The following is a 16,266-nucleotide window of genomic DNA, read 5'->3' as shown; positions in this document are numbered from 1 at the left end:
CATTGTCGCATACGTTCCCCTGATGTCTTATTAATTGTCGCGTTATATTTAACAATTGTGAGTTAATCCTGGGGCATGGTGTTCAAATGTGATAATGCCTGTGTAGTGACATCGGCACCATACAGTGACATCGGAGATGTCATCAGAGATGTCACTGTGTGGTGCCGGCCTGAGAGGGCCACGGAAAGCGATGCACTGTCATCGCATACACCTTGTGGGCGGGTGTAGTACCAGCCCTAGCAGGGCTTGGTGTGCACTGGTATAATGCGAGCACCACGCATAGCGTGTGGTGCGAGCCCCCACAGGGGAGAGTGAGAGAGTGTCAGGCCCCCAGGTGGGGGGACTAGGGGGTGATCACGTGTCCGGGGAGAGCTCTCGAGAGGGATCGAGAGGGAGTTGTAAGGCTCTAGAAAGGGGCGGGGCCAAGGGCGGAGCGGCCCCGACCCTATGGGGGGATATAAGATGGGTACCTGAGAGGGACTGGGGTCGCTGCATTCTACAAGCTAGAAGCTCTACGTCTCAAGCTGGAAGCTCTACGTCCTATGACGTAACCACATGATCATAGACCTGAGTGAGAGGGTCTGACTCTCCGTAGCTGTAACTTCTCTGTATAGTGTAGCTAGCTGGGTGGTCACCACCCTAGGCTGTATTCAGTAAAGGGGCAGTTACCCCTTTGTGTTATGTGTTACAAAAAATGTGTTGCCTCTGAAAGGAACAATGTCTGTGACTCAGCTGGACCCACTACAACTGGTGTCGGAAGTGGCCAACATGCTAGTTATTCAGCTAGCTGTAGACTATGTCTACGCGTCGCAGACCGAGTACCTGGGCGTTGGACGGCGAGGACCTCGGCCAGCCTACAGCTTTAGTGGTTGCGGGGGAGATGCTGCCAGCAGAGCAGGGCGCAATCCGGGCGCTCGATGCTTCGCTGTTGGTGGTAGCAACTCTCGGGGAGGTGCACAATCGCCTCGCGGAGCTCCTCCATGCAGCGACTTCACTTCTCGTGGAGTTTAGCCTCGCGGTCTCGCCGGCGAAGGAGGGTGCGGAGAGGCCGCTCGTGTATGGCGACTCCTCCGCCATTTCATGTCGGGCGGGAAACTCGGTGGTGCAGCCCGCACTTTCGGCCGCCATTTTATCGCTGGCGCAATGCGCACAGCCCGCCAAAATTGAAGATGCGCCATTGGCACCGAGGGACGTTCCGGCTCTCCAACGTCGGCCTTCCCTTGTTGAAAACTTCATGGCTACCAGTGGCGACTGGGTGGCCTTCAAGCGACGGTTCCTCACGAACGCAGGCTTGGTGGGCTGGTCGGAGATGGAGGCGCTGCGGGCGCTACCTGCCACTCTTGAGGACGACACCCTTGCGGCGTTTCTCACCATCCCACCACCGGAGAGATCCACCCTCACAAGCCTTTGACCAGTTGGCGTCCATTTACGAGCCTCCGGCTGACGCGCGCCACAAAGTCGCCAAGTGCGTCCGAGTCCAGCAACTTCTCTATTGGGACAGGGCGCTGATTGACTAGTGCCGTGTCCCGCTCGGAGCCAGGGTCATTGGATGAAGCGGAGCCCCTTGCGGCTTGCGCGTCGACTCGGGGTGGTGGTGACTGGTGTGATGGTGGCGCGCGACAGGCGAATGAGAGGCGGCGGCCAAGGTCGTCATCTCGTTCCAGAGGCGGCCGTCTTACCTGCTACCAGTGCGGCCTGCCAGGCCACGTGGCATCGGGCTGCCGCGTCCTACAACGGCGCCTTCTGGCATCACCACCATCCTACGCTTCTCTACACCAAGTTGTGACGCAATCCACACTCGACCCCTGGCCTCACCTCACTCATCTAGGCATGTTGGTTCGCGGCCCGATCACGCGTCGGTCCAGGGAAGTCCTACGCCTGATCAAGAGGTGCGTCAGCTCCGACCGGATCAGTGGTCGGAGCTGACCCATCGAGTGGGGACTGCTACCGCGGGTTCATCTACCGTGCTGGGGTCCATTGAAGGTGTTGAACTAAGGATGCTAATCGACATAGATGCATCGGCATATATCATTTCGGAGCTGATTTTCAACATTTTGCCCCCTAAGTGTTGGATTCTAGACCCTGTCGATGCACCGTGTGTCGCCGCTGATGGCGGCTCATTGGGTATTGTCGGTCGGATAACGGCTGAGGTGTGCATCGCTGAGATTGTCAGGACACATTCTTGTCTCCACGTCCCTGAAATCTGCATTGATCGCGGCTGTTTGGAATTCCCATCTGGACATCGTGTGACATTTTTACATACAACCGCATACCCGGTTGTATGCGGCCAATGCTACGGTGCAGGTGGTTGTTCCCCTACACTTGAGGAAGTGCTCGATTTGGGTGCTACGGGGTACGGAAGTGTAGCTCAGACGTTGGTGTCCGACGACCAGGAACCTTTTATTCAGGTTCTTCATGCTGGGTTGGACACCAAGGTCATCCAGGAGGGTACGGTGTTGGGTCATGGGTTGCTGACACTTCCGGAAGGGGGCGTTGTCGAGGATGTGGGTGCTGAGGCTTGCACACGACGATCCCGGGATGGGTGATTTTTGCTTTATCCATCCCTCTCGCATGGAACCGGTTATCCCGCCGTGCGAATTCATCTCATCTCCATATCGCTGGGGCCAAGTGTCGAGTGCGACCCGGGGTGTGTGCCCGCTGCGGTTGGTCCTGGGTGAAACAGCCGCGCATGCCAGCTTCGCGGGTTTCAAGAGTGGTGGATCCATCGACCCGGCCTGCTGCTCTCCGTGAGGAGCCGGGTTCAGTGGAACATTTGGACATTTCCCCCAGGACCTCCAGGGTGAGCGAGCCCATCTCCCCTGGGGACCCGGCATCACGCACTCGCTGAAAGACTGTTTTTAGTGATTTCCTCGCACACACGCTCCTACGTTGTCAGTTGCTTGTCGCGCTTGTTGTGTCGTGGCGGTCATTGGCTGATCCTGGCCGCCATTGAGCTCGCGCGCGTCATTACACGGTGAAGGTGGGAGGTGTGATGGTAAGAGGGATCCTGAAGGTTACGCATTTTTATTACTTGTTGTTGTTATGATGGGGTTTTAATGTTGGTTGTTGTTATGGGTTCGTTGGTTATCACCCTTTTCCCCGTGGGTTTTGTACATTTGTGTATAGTGTAATTTTTGTACAGGTGAGTTGGGTATTTATTTTTGTTCTGTTATTGTTGAAGCACACTGTGGTTCTTGCATTTTAATTGATTGTTCATTAAAAGGGGGAGTTGGCAGCCGGGACGGTTGAATGCTACAGTGGTGGGGGTGATGTCGTGACATCGGGAATGTCACTGTATGGTGCCATCCTCAGAGGGCCACGGCACGCCATGCACTGTCATCACATTCACCCCGTGGGCGGGTGTAGTACCAGCCCTAGCGGGGCTTGGTGTGTGTTGTTGTTAGCGTGGGCACCACGGATAGCGTGTGGTGTGAGCCCCACAGGGGGGAGTGGGGAAGTGTCAGCCCAGGGGCAGGGTTGCCCCGGGACATGTCACTCTGGTTGACCCCGCAGACACGTGATCTGGAGTGTCCACAGAGAGGCCCCCAGGTGGTGGGGGGACTAGCGGGTGATCACGTGTCCGGGGAGAGTTGGAAGGATTTAGAAGGGGGCAGGGCAAAGGGCAGAGTGGTCCCGACCCGTGGGGGGATATAAGGCGTGTCCCTGAGAGGGAACGGGGTCGCTGAATTCTACCAGCTGGAAGCTCTACGTCTCAAGCTGGAAGCTCTATGCCCAACGAGGCAACCACGTGGTCACATACCCGAGTGAGAGGGTCCGACCCTCCGTAGCTGTAACTCCTCTGTATTGGCTGTATCTGGTAAAGGGGCAATTACCCCTCTGTGTTATGTGTTATAAATAAATGTGTTGCCTCTAAAAGGAACAACGTCTGCGACTCAGTTGGACCCACTACACCTGCAATGCTCCTCCTGGCTGGACTGGAGCTGGGTTGATGGCAATGCCATTGGGTCACCCACCGATCGTTCCTGCAGCAGCAGCACCGCCTGAATGTAATAAGAAGCCCTAGCTGTCAATACAGATCTCTTTCAGCTAGAGGTATGCCTGGTTTGCTCTTAACAGTGCCGGAACTTTATTTTCTGTAAAAGCACAGCCTCAAATGGTATTTCTGTGTCCAGTGCATTGTTTTAATGGCCCAATTTTCTTTTTTGGTGGAGATGAAACACATACCCTTGCCATCACACATGTACTCGCATAACAGAATGTGTTTGGCTGAAAACGGCAAACATCAGGTGGTATATTGTGACCTATCGTGACCTTCGGTGCCCAATCGTCATTGCCATGTGATGTAAACTGATCAAATCATATATAACTTATTGCAACAGCTCTCTCGCTGGTTCAGTAGTTCCACTGCTGGATTTTTTTCCGCCTAAGGTCGACCGCTTGTGTTGCGATCGAAACGTCGTGATTTATTATTATTTTTTCTACCTACATGACTTTACCGAAAGAACCAAAGAGTATGGATTACTGCAGTAACGAACGCTTCAAATAAAGATTAATTTCAGTTTAATTTATTTTCAGGTTAATTTATTTGGTATAGCCCTGTGAGCCATTCGGCTCGTGAATCGGGTGCAACCGCAGCAAGCAAAATATATTAACTGCAGCTGAAACAAATTATAACTGAACAATAATAATGTTTCTGGCGCATCGTGGCCTTTGAAGAGATGTGAGCGTTGGGTGTCCATAGGCCCGAAAAGGTTTGGAAACACTTGGCTATACTATTGTTTCGATTTAAAGCTTTCGTGACTGCAGGGATTCATCTTCTTGGTTCTTTCGGTAAAGTCACGTAGAAGGGAAGTAATAAAATGATAAAAGTAAAACATAATAAAATAAAATAATAAAATAATATAATATTTTATTTTATTATGTTTTATTTTTATTATTTTATTACTTCCCTTCTACGTGACTTTACCGAAAGAACCAAGAAGATATACTATTGTTATTTCCAGCTTATTAATATATAACACTGTGGTTATAGAGGGGCATTAATAATGTAGATGTATCATCAATGGAATAAATTAGTACGAATCCTAAATCTTTTAAATTTCAGACACTATATTTCCAATTCTAATATACATACATTTTATATCTGCATAACAAAAATCATGCACTCGTATATGGTATATCCAGAGAAGACATTTAAAATCAGTGGAGCTTTCAAAATTGCCATTTCTAATTACACAATTTTATTCATACTGCTTAAGCTAACGAAGTTAAAATAATAAAATCCAAAATGAGGTGTCCTAGAAAATGAATTGCTGTTTTTATTCGCAACATCCAGAGTAATAACCAATAGTATTGACCAATGGGCGATGGAACTCATATTGTAGCGGTCAATAACTTGTTAGTATAGAGTGATCCACTTATTTGAAATATTGGTTTTGATTAAATTCACGCGACTTTAGTTCCGTGTCGGTTTTTAGTGGCGCTTTATTTTTAGTCACACGTTTTTATTTGCTGTTATAGACATGTAATGTCCATTCGTGCTTTTATGAAGTACCGCTGTAAGAAGGCTGCCTCGTCTTGAGAACGTGGCTACGTGATATTTTGCTTTGACTGGTGGTGCCCCAAGTGGTGGTGGTAGTAATGTGCACACATTCCTGCTCACAGCCAACATTGGTGACGAATATCTGAACTGGTCCTGGGCCTCCAGGATCAGTTCAGATGAGTACTTGGTGCGGTGTGTAAACATCGCGACTAGGGAGACAAAGGCGGACGGCCGTGGTGCTAGCCACCCACCTCCTTGTATGATGTGCTGGCCTTCAACGGTACTGCTCGCTATCAGCACTTGCTCCAAATACCTGTTAAGGTTATACGGTGGATCTTTGTCTTTAGTAAAGTTGGGGGGGGGGGGTGCTAGAGAGTTATAGCCATGAATGTGTGAAAGTTAACTTTGTTATTGTGTGTGAGTGTTTAAGAGGGAGTAGAGAACATCCAAAGTTTCATGGAGGTATGTTGAACTTATTTCGCACCGTGCGTAGCCAACCATGCTAATCAGAGGTGCACGGGAAGGACAACAAACTAAACACAAAAGGTAGTTCTCAAGAAATTAGTTTTCAATAAATATTTAAAATTGCATATTTCCAGTGGCTTCCTAATGTCGTAGCCAAATGGGCCTGAGAAGACCAAGGGATGATGTCAGACAGTCAATAACAATGGCAACTCAGAACCTGAACACTTCAGATACACGGTTTACTGAGGAGATGGAAAGATGAAATCAGCTTGTTTGCAGGTGGTTAGTGGTTTATTACAATATGTTCCCAGATAATAAGATGTTCTGGAAAGTAAGATTCAACCAAAACTTTGGGATATTTTTTTTTTTAATCCATGCAGCGGTATGACACACAAGTGTCGAATTACTTGTTTTACAGTCTGAATTAGTGTGTGATATTCACGTAGAGTTTCACAATGAAATTAGATTCAACTTGTCAAGAAAAGGGAATGCAGAGGAAAGCATGTGCATGTAAAATACGATTTGCTCAGTACTGTTCACAATCTTCTTAAAATGTTGGGAAATTAATTGGAGGATGTTCTAGGTTTGCAGGCCAAATATATACGTGTGTGTGTGCGAGCAAAAAGGCAGTTTATGCCAATTTCTGACAAAACACTGCCCTCATTTCCCCCCTTTTCACTGCCAATTTGTTTGGAAATGTTGAGAAGATGAGCTTTGGAGCATATGTGAGAATAAGCCAGTTGAGGCATTTGTCCCACATAATGCCAAGAATGGTGAACCTTACACGGAGTGTCATTGTTTTCAAAACGGTCTCCTGCAAATGTGTAGAAGGCACTTTCGCAATTGTGCACGACAATTGAGCGCGCCACATTTGGTTTGGGAAAACGAGGACGAGCCTTTGCTCTTACAAACACAGATCACGTGCCAGCGGTAAGTTAATAATTTTGTTTCATGCAAAAGGTTTAATTCACTTTAAATACTGCATTGCTGGATAGGCCGAGTGACAACTTACATCCGTCAGCAACAGACCTTATTTGTCAATGATCAATTACCTGGCCTGCTCATTTAATGTTGGCCACCGTGTTTTGAGCATGCCCCTTTCATTTATGCTCATGAACATTCAATCAAGTGTAATTAATCACAGATCCGCGTGATTATGGGCGATACAAGTGTTTGAGTATCATGCTTCTTAGATTTTTTTTTTATTTATGAGTAGGGCTGTTTGGTTGTGCCTAAATAAAGTGCAAAGATAGGTGATGGTCTATTCACTGTGAATTTTATAAGCGTAGTCCTTTCACATTGAGACTTTCATTGCTATAATTACGAACAAAAGACAGGGTGAAGAAATATACTTTTGACGAGCCTTAATGCTAATTTTCTCTTCAAAAGTCACGTCCATGTATGGCAATTAGCAATGACAACCTCTCTCTGCACCTACAGGAAGACTACCTTTAAAACTCGTTTTTTTACTTTGCAGCACTACACCGGTGCTGAAATACAGCTCAGATGCCAGAGCAATGGGCTGCCAATTATACAATTGTGAGTTCAATCCCAAGTAAGGTTCAACCAATCATCTAGGATCATGAGCACTATCCACATTTAGAAATATGCGTTTAGAGTATTTGTCTGCAATATATTTCCACATGATAAGCCACTTCGTTGAGATATCATTTGTGGCCAGGTTGCTTCTGAAAAAGAACTTTATAGCTCAGTGGGCCTTACTTGGTAAGATAGAAATAGCTTAAAGTTCGTTAGGATGTACCTCTAACACAGCTCTCTGTTAAGTATAAGACTCTCAACTGCAGTTCTCCAAGGTGACCAGAAGATGAAAGTATGGCAAATGGTTCATCCGTAATGTTACCTCATTTTTTTACTTCAGTAGTTGTGCATGTGGAAGGGAAATAAAGTGACATTAGAAAAGGCACGCATCGTCTGATGCATAAAAACACAATTGCAGATGAGCAGAGCTGCTGCTTTGGGTTTTCCTTCACCCAGCAAATTACATATGTATATTTTTTATTAACTGGCTCCAAGTCACTGGAAAAGAGGCCCACCACCGTATCACTTGTGCCATGTCCTCTTGCCGTGTTGCTCTGAGTGGTCCTCAGTAAAAGTTCCTGGCACAAAAGTCTATACTCAATCCATTCCGTATACCAAGTGAGCAGCATAATGACATTTCAGGCCATGCCTTTGTTCTGTGAGTCCTATAGTGCTGGCGTAGTTGATACAATTCACTCCATTAATTAGATCGTACTGTAAATTAAATCAGTGGCAACACTTGTGCCTCACAGCAATAGCTCCTGGGTTCGAATTCCGATTCGGTTGCCTTTCTGTGTGCAGTTTTCATGTTCTCTCTCCATCTGTTCTGATTGGTGTTCCACCGAATTATCCCTCCCATTGCAAAAAAAAACACATACCTTGTAACGAGTATTGGCCAAACAACATAATGCTGATAAATTACCTGCAATTTACTTAACTAGGATTACACACAGTGTATCACCCTCTCCTGGGGAAAACTTGGCAGAACCCTCCTAAAAATAGTCATGACACTCAGTGAGTCTCCACATTAATAATTAACAAAAAATGAAGATTTAGGCATCTCTCATTTGAATGCATGTATTAGATGCAATATATTTACTAGACCCTTCTGTAAAAATACTATTGTTCAGTGTTTCTTATGTTTTAAATGAGCAATCGTCAAATAATCTGTCTTTTTTGCATCTGCAAACCAACAAATCTGTGCTCAATGCATATTGCTTAATTCACATACATTCAATAACAACTTTAAACTCTCTGGAGTAAAGACTGGCCCTTATATACACATACGCCAGTGGAATAGAAACATGGAGTTACATCTCAAAGAAGGCCATTGATCGTCACTCTTCTGTAGAGGATGCTTATGCTTGGGATACTGCCATGGTGTAATGATTAGCCTGCCGAACTTCCAATCCGGAGGTCGATGGTTCATTGTCTCAGTGAGGCAGTTAAGCAAACATGTGCATGTTCCTGTCCACACAGCAGAATAAAAATGGTCACTGAATCGCATGTTTTCAGAAGCGCTTCTGCGGCCATCTCGAACACTATTCCTTCTGATATTAGAAAGCCACTTTTAAACATGAATTGAAAACTGGTTTCTTTAGAACTGCGTTTTGTGTTTAGTTTGTTGTCCTCAATTAAAGCTTTCATGACTGCAGGAATTCATATTCTTTGGGTCTTTCGGTAAAGCCACGTAGATAGAAAAATAATAAGAAATAATACAATATCACGACGTTTCGATCGCAACACAAGCAATCATCATCAGGTGAAAAAAATATGGCAGGAGAGCTACTGAGGAAGAAAAAAATATATAGCGAGAGCGCTGCTGAGGCAGGGTGTTATAAAGATTTGAGATGCGTGTAGCCCAAGGGTCATAAGCGAAGTGGGCGGGGTTAGAGATAAAATTTGCATGTAAATGTAACATCGCAAAGCTGAGCTCCTCCACGACGACGAAGCTGTGGAGGTGGCCATTGTATTGTGAGAGATTAGCATGTCAATGTAGGACAACCGAAAACCAACACCACATCGAGGCAAACGAGCAACGGTGGCTGTGTTAGTGAGACATTTAGACTGTTAATGTAAAGACATTTAACCTGCTAATGCAACTCAGAGAGTCGAAAATAACTGCTAACATCGGCAGGTAGGATGGAAACATCACAGCCAGTTATGACTTAAACTGGTTAATAACGTCCTTCCAATGATTTCTCAGTTTGTACGCATCTTCTCGGTTGAAATTGTGTCTGTGTTTAGAAATCTGGATGGCTTCATGAACGAATCTTTGCTGATAGCCAGTGGGTTTGCAGAGTACCTTCGTCTTGGGAAAAATCAGTTTCGTGTTGCCCACAGCGTTAAAACAATGTTCAGCCATGGCCGAGGTATTGGTCCTACCGTGTTTCAGATCTGCCTTATGTTCACGAACACGGTCCGAGACATGTCGCTTAGTTTCCCCAATGTAACTACTGCCACAAAGACAGCTTAGTTTGTAGACACCGGGGTATTGCATGTCAGGGATCACATCCTTCATAGATGGGATCAGATCACGAATTTTAAGTACTGTGTTGAATCGAACCTGGATCTTGTGTTTGCTCATGGTTTTGAAAATATTTTTGGTGACCCCTACTATGTATGGCAAGGTGATGGTTTTGATTGGGTCCTCAGATGGTTATTTCCCAACAGTTGGGGTGATAGCTTTACGAATTGTATAGTCTGAATATCTATTCATCTTGAAGGCTTGGTGTATGTGCTCCAGTTAACTCGCTAGGTGGTAATGGTCGGAAATACAATGAGCTCTCTGGTGTAGAGTTTTGATGAGGGAATTCTTCTGGGCTGGATGGTGGTTGGAGTCAGGTTTTAGGTAGCCATCCGTATGGGTGACTTTCCTGTTGACAGAGTGTCCCATTGAGCCATCTGGTCTCTTTTCAATTAAAACATCCAAGAATGGTAACTTGCCATCCTTTTCTACCTCCATGGTGAATTTGATGGCTGGGTGTATGGGATTGATGTGGTTGAAGAATTGGCCCAGAGCTGGTAAGCCATGTGGCCAGATAACGAACGTGTCATCTACATATCTCTTCTACAAGGAAGGACGTAGGGTGGATGCCTGGATGGCATCTGTCTCAAATTTTTCCATGAAAACATAGGCTACAACTGGAGATAATGGATAACCCATTCCAGGTGAAGTAAGTAAGGAAACTAAGCGACATCTCGGATCGTGTTCGTGAACATAAGGCAGATCTGAAACACGGTAGGACCAATACCTCAGCTGTGGCTGATCATTGCTTTAAAGCTGTGGCCACACACGAAATTGATTTTTCCAAGACGAAGGTATCCTGCAAGCCCACTGGCTATCAACAAAGATTCGTTCAAGAAGCCATCCAGATATTTTAACACAGACACAATTTCAACCGAGAAGATGGATACAAACTACGCAATCATTGGAAGGACGTTATTAACCAGTTTAAGTCATAACTGGCTGTGATGTTTCCATCCTACCTGCCGATGCTAGCAGTTATTTCCGTCTCTCTGAGTTACATACATACTAAATGTCTCACTAACACAGCCACCATTGCTCCTTTTTTCTCGATGCGGGTTGTCCCTCTCACTAGCGCAGCCGCCGTTGCGTTGGTTCGTTTACAAACTTTACATTGACATGCTCATCTCTCACAATGCAATGGCCACCTCCACAGCTGCATCGTCGTCATGGAGGTACATCCCCAATCTTACATTTACATGCAAATTCATGCAATACTTACCCTTGGGCTGAGCCCATCTCATCTTTATATAACTTCGTGTTTCAGCAGCTCTCCCGCTGTATTTTCTCCTGCCTCGGCAGCTCTCTCTCTATATTTTTTCACCTGATGATGTTTGCTTGTGTTGTGATCGAAACGTCGTGAAAATTGTATTATTTTTCTATCTACATGGCTTCACTGAAAGACCCAAAGAATATTAAAAGAAGAAAGTATTATACTGTTTAATGCCATTGTCATTGTCTATAATAATGCAATTGGCAAGTTATAATCTTAAATATTGGTCAGATGTATGTTGCATTTTTTTTGCACCGTACATAGCCAACCATGCTAATCGGAGGTGCAGAAAAAAATCAGCTTTCCATGGACCAAAGGAGAGTCTGACTTCTGCCATAGGAATGTGGTATTGCCTTTGTTGCATCAGGGTCACCCATGGAGATAAGGACCACCTGTCTCAGTGCACTGGCACTGAGGTTTTGTTTTAATTATGGTAACAAACAAAACACTCCATCAGACAACCACTGTTGACTTCCCACAAATTGATATTTATTTTACGACTACTACTGCGTAGTTTTTGCAGTTGTATTGTATCGCTCTCCCATGTGTCATTGGGTTGTAAGAAAGATTGTTCGGCACGATGTCCAACGTTTTGCTCCATGTACTGGGAGCCTAACACATAGTGCGAAACGTCGGGCATTGTTCTGGACACCCGAAAACACATTTGAGATCTATGGTGCATATGCGATTGATATATACCATAGATCTCAGTGGCTCCATGCTCAAAAAGGTATTACATGCAGTAATCTCCTTTTATGGCCTGAAGACAAATGTAGAAATTCCACATTTTCTATTACGAGAACCAGTATTCCCATAGGACAACCACCCAAAAACACAATGCAGACATCCGATAGGGAAACAGAGGTCACGATCGCCCAACGGTCCAGAGCGATAAGCCCTCAAATAGGGGCCTTCTGGAAGCACTTGTTAAAGGTTTCAGTTTGGTGTTTTAACAGCTTAAAACCTGTTTTGTTGCCAGAAAAAGGGGGAAAACCTATTATCATATTATGGTACTGGCAAAGGAGGTCCCATGATGTAGATGCTCACCCGAGCTCTCATTACTCTGATACTGCATTCTTTGGGCTATACACCTTTGGACGTCCTCTGGTATAACACCGTTTGAGACGAGGCTAAAAAGAAAGCTGTCTCTGGTGTGGACCAATCAGTTTAAAAGACAATGCATATATTATCAGAGTATGTTTTTGGTTTGCATTCTGACCACAAGCATTGTGGTTAATGCAGACATGATTCCTTGTAAAAGGTTTCGGTTTGGTGTTTAACATCTTAACACCTGTTTTGTGGCCAGTAAAAAGGGAAAAAAACTATTATCAGACACATTTTAGTCTCTGGCAGCTCTGTGTTAGGGGTGGGCGTGACTAGGCATGCAAATATTCCATTACAAAGCGGGCCTCGACTCATCAGCAGTCTTGTAGCTGTTCGGACGCCCAAGTAGAAAACAATAAATGTGTCTCTATTCCATTTGATTATACATTGTGTGTACGTTCTTAATCTTCCGAGACGGATAATTATTAATTATTACAGAACAATGCATTAAGACATCTATCGACCGACAGTATATTTATTTGTGAGTTAAGGTTTGTCATCTGTATCTGTTTTGGATATATTTTCAGGACCAGTATTTTTTTAGAGAGTATACACTGATGATGCTGACTGTTGCCAGGCATCAAACTCAGGTCACCAGGTTCATAGTGCAGTGGCGCAATACCACTGCACCACTGGTCTGCCCCAAAAACACAGATCAGGTTTTGTGGTCTGTATTCCATACTGGTATTTGCATTTGAATAAACAATTAGGGGTGTGGAAGCCTGCAGAGGCAACTGCCAGTCCTTCAGAAAAAAACACATTAAGCCGTGCAACTTACATAGTTAAAGGAGTTAAGACTTTTCTTATTGGAGCAAACATGTTACAGAGTTTAATTTAACATGAGTGGCAATCTAGATTTCAAGTTTTCGTGACTGCAGGAATCCATACTCTTTGGTTCTTTTGGTAAAGTCACGTAGGCAGCCTCCTTTGGCCCACTTCAGCAATTGTTTATTGCTGTGGTTGTTTCTACCTGATGACGGGCACTTGTGTTGCGCCTGAAACGTCGTGATTTAATTTATTTTGTACCTACGTGACTTTACCGAAAGAACCAAAGAGTATAAGTGGTAATATCAGCAGGTTTACAGGCCTATTACAGTGGCATCAACATTAATATGACATAACTGCTTTCTTTGAATACAAAGGGTTGTCGATTATTATTTAAGTTCTGCTTTTCGTTCAGGCCCGGCTCCAGCTCCTCTCGGATGGGAGGGGGGGCAGAATTGCTGTTGTGTGTATGTGGGGGCTACCATGGCAGTGATCTACCACGAACGAGCAGAGTGAATGTGAGTTTGGGCCGCCAACACGGTGGTATGGGCCCAGCACCAGCCACCTGGCAAATGTTTTAATAACTCCAGGTGATAGAAAACTATTTGAAAACTAAACTCTTTTTTGTTATTTTGCCAGGTAAGGCCTACTGAGATATTTAGCTCTTTTTCAAAAGCGACCTGGCGACAAATGGTAGCTCAACGAAGTGGTTTATAATATGGAAATGTATATCAGCAAAATACTCTAAACACATTTTGATTCTAGATATGGAGGGAAAAACCGGAGGACACGGAGAAAAATCCACACGACCATGACGAGAACATGCAAACTCCAAATATGCAGGCATCGAGGTGGAGATCGAACCCACAACCTCCTGTATACCAGGCGAGGTAGTTAACATCTCGCAACCGTGGCACCCCTATGTTACGTGTTATTTGTTAACCAACTAAACATTTCCATAATAACGGGTAAACCGTTGTGATATTTTCCGCGTAAAATTGATATACTGTATGTGAAATATTCTACCTGCGGATGTTTCATAAAATAATGCAAAATTTTAATAGTATCAATAAATACTGATTTGTAATTTCACTGACTTCATTATCATGGGGAAATCGGCATTAAATTACCTAGTCAATAGAATAGTAAGAATAATATGTATCAATACTATAAGTTACGGCCTTTGATGTCATATTGTTTTTTTGACCATATTTTACCACACTGGCCAGTGCTGGTAGGTGACTTGATGAGGCCCCACGACCAGTTGATTTATCACTCACCACTGATGTTAGCCGTGGCTGTGATTCAAACTCAGGTCACCGGGCTCACAGTGTGGCGCGTTAACTGCTATGCCATCGTACCCATCAGATAGCTATAATATAACAGCTCTCATACGAATAAAGTACTCACAACAATGCATTGAGAAACCCTTAAAAGAGAACCCTTAAAAGGAGGGCTGCTTGTCTGCTCATGTTGTCGTCGCGATGTGTAATGACCTGTCTAGAAATGTCCACGCGCTGCCGACCTGGGGCATCAATGTGTGGGGTCGTGTCCACGTGCAGACTCATTGATCACAAGACTAATGCTGTCAGCCTCAGCAGGAATCCAGCTGAGATTCCCCATTCATTCCACCTTTGAAATGTTGCGGATTAACATGATGAACTGTACGGCAACATTTTTTGGACGATTGTACAGCCAAGTGGTCAGTGCGCTTGCCAGTGAGCCAATTTACACCGAGTTGGCAGCTTGAGTCCTACCCATATATTTATACAGTGAATTACAACACTCCCTTGTTATTTGCGAGGGATACGTTCCGGAGATGCTCGTGAATAGCTAATTTTACGTATAATGATATCGGCCAATGGATGTCGTATGCGCAACGTCTGCATATCATTCTAAAGCTTCGAAAAGTTATCTCTCTCATCTCTTTATCTCATCACTTAATCTCATCACTTAATCTCGTAACTTTATCTCATCACTTTATATCATCCCTTTCTCGCATCACATTCTCCCTTATTACTTTATCTTATCTTTGTATCTCTCATCACTTTTTCTCATCACTTCATCTTATCACTTTATCGCATCGCATTATCTCTCATCACTTTATGTCATAATTTTCTTTGTATCTCTCTCAATGCAGTCGTGCACAGTTCCAGATGCCGTTCGCAGATAGCCAATATCGTGGAAAGAAAGTTCGTGAATAACAAGGGAATGCTGTACCAATGATGACATTCCACTTTGAAGTGAACAAATACTTTGCCCTGTGAATACCTTGAGTGACCTATCATAGCCAAAACTTGAAAATTATCTCTAGTAATTGTTTTTGTATATAAATAAACTTTTGCAAGATAACTATACCTCATACGTATTCCCTTACTGTATAAGTAATCAGCGTGGGCTTTACATGGTAATTGTTCTCTGTGTTATGGTTTTCGGTTGAAAATTCCAGGAATGTCACATAGTTACTGTGCTACTGAGTGGTGCATGTTGTGCATTTCAATACAAAATTAAGGATAATGGTAAAATGGGTTAGCGATGTCCTTAGTGGTTTCACACTGTGCTGTAAACCTGGGGGCCTAAATTCTATTGTAGACCATGGGCAAAATTAATGGCAAGTGACAGAGGTGTGGACTCGAGTCATGTGACTTGGACTCGAGTCAGACTCGAGTCATGAATTTGATGACTTCAGACTCGACTTGGACTTGCATAACAATGACTTTGTCCCACCTCTGAGGTGTGGACTCGAGCCATGTGACTTGGACTCGAGTCAGACTCGAGTCATGAATTTGATGACTTCAGACTCGACTTGGACTTGCATAACAATGACTTTGTCCCACCTCTGGCAAGTGATATCTGAGCCAGTCCTGGACCTTTCCCCCTTCATTAACCTACACTGACTGCTATGGTGAAGTATGGTCAAACAACCCCCCCCCCCCCATTACGCACATGGCTAGGGGAGGCCTTCATCCAGCAGTGGATGGCAAAATGGTTGTGCATTATATATTTTTTTTAATGCTAGCCAAATCATCCATTAGACCAAGTGTCAGCAGCCTGCGGCTCCAAGCCGCAAGCAGCTACTTAAGCACTGCT

The 16,266-nt window shown here is 44.7% G+C and overlaps 1 protein-coding gene across 3 annotated transcripts in view; it reads left to right on the top strand.

Annotated features, from left to right (window-relative positions):
- Positions 1-16,266, top strand: part of GLRB (glycine receptor beta) — a 186,260-nt gene that overhangs the window by 66,436 nt on the left and 103,558 nt on the right. The gene's annotated exons all lie outside the window — the stretch shown is intronic.

This window comes from Lethenteron reissneri, chromosome 16 (assembly GCF_015708825.2).
Source record: "Lethenteron reissneri isolate LAM-NWPU_2019-01 chromosome 16, ASM1570882v1, whole genome shotgun sequence".
NCBI lineage: Eukaryota > Metazoa > Chordata > Hyperoartia > Petromyzontiformes > Petromyzontidae > Lethenteron > Lethenteron reissneri.
The sequence above is the reverse complement of the archived record's forward strand: the minus strand, read 5'-3'. Positions and strand labels throughout refer to the sequence as shown.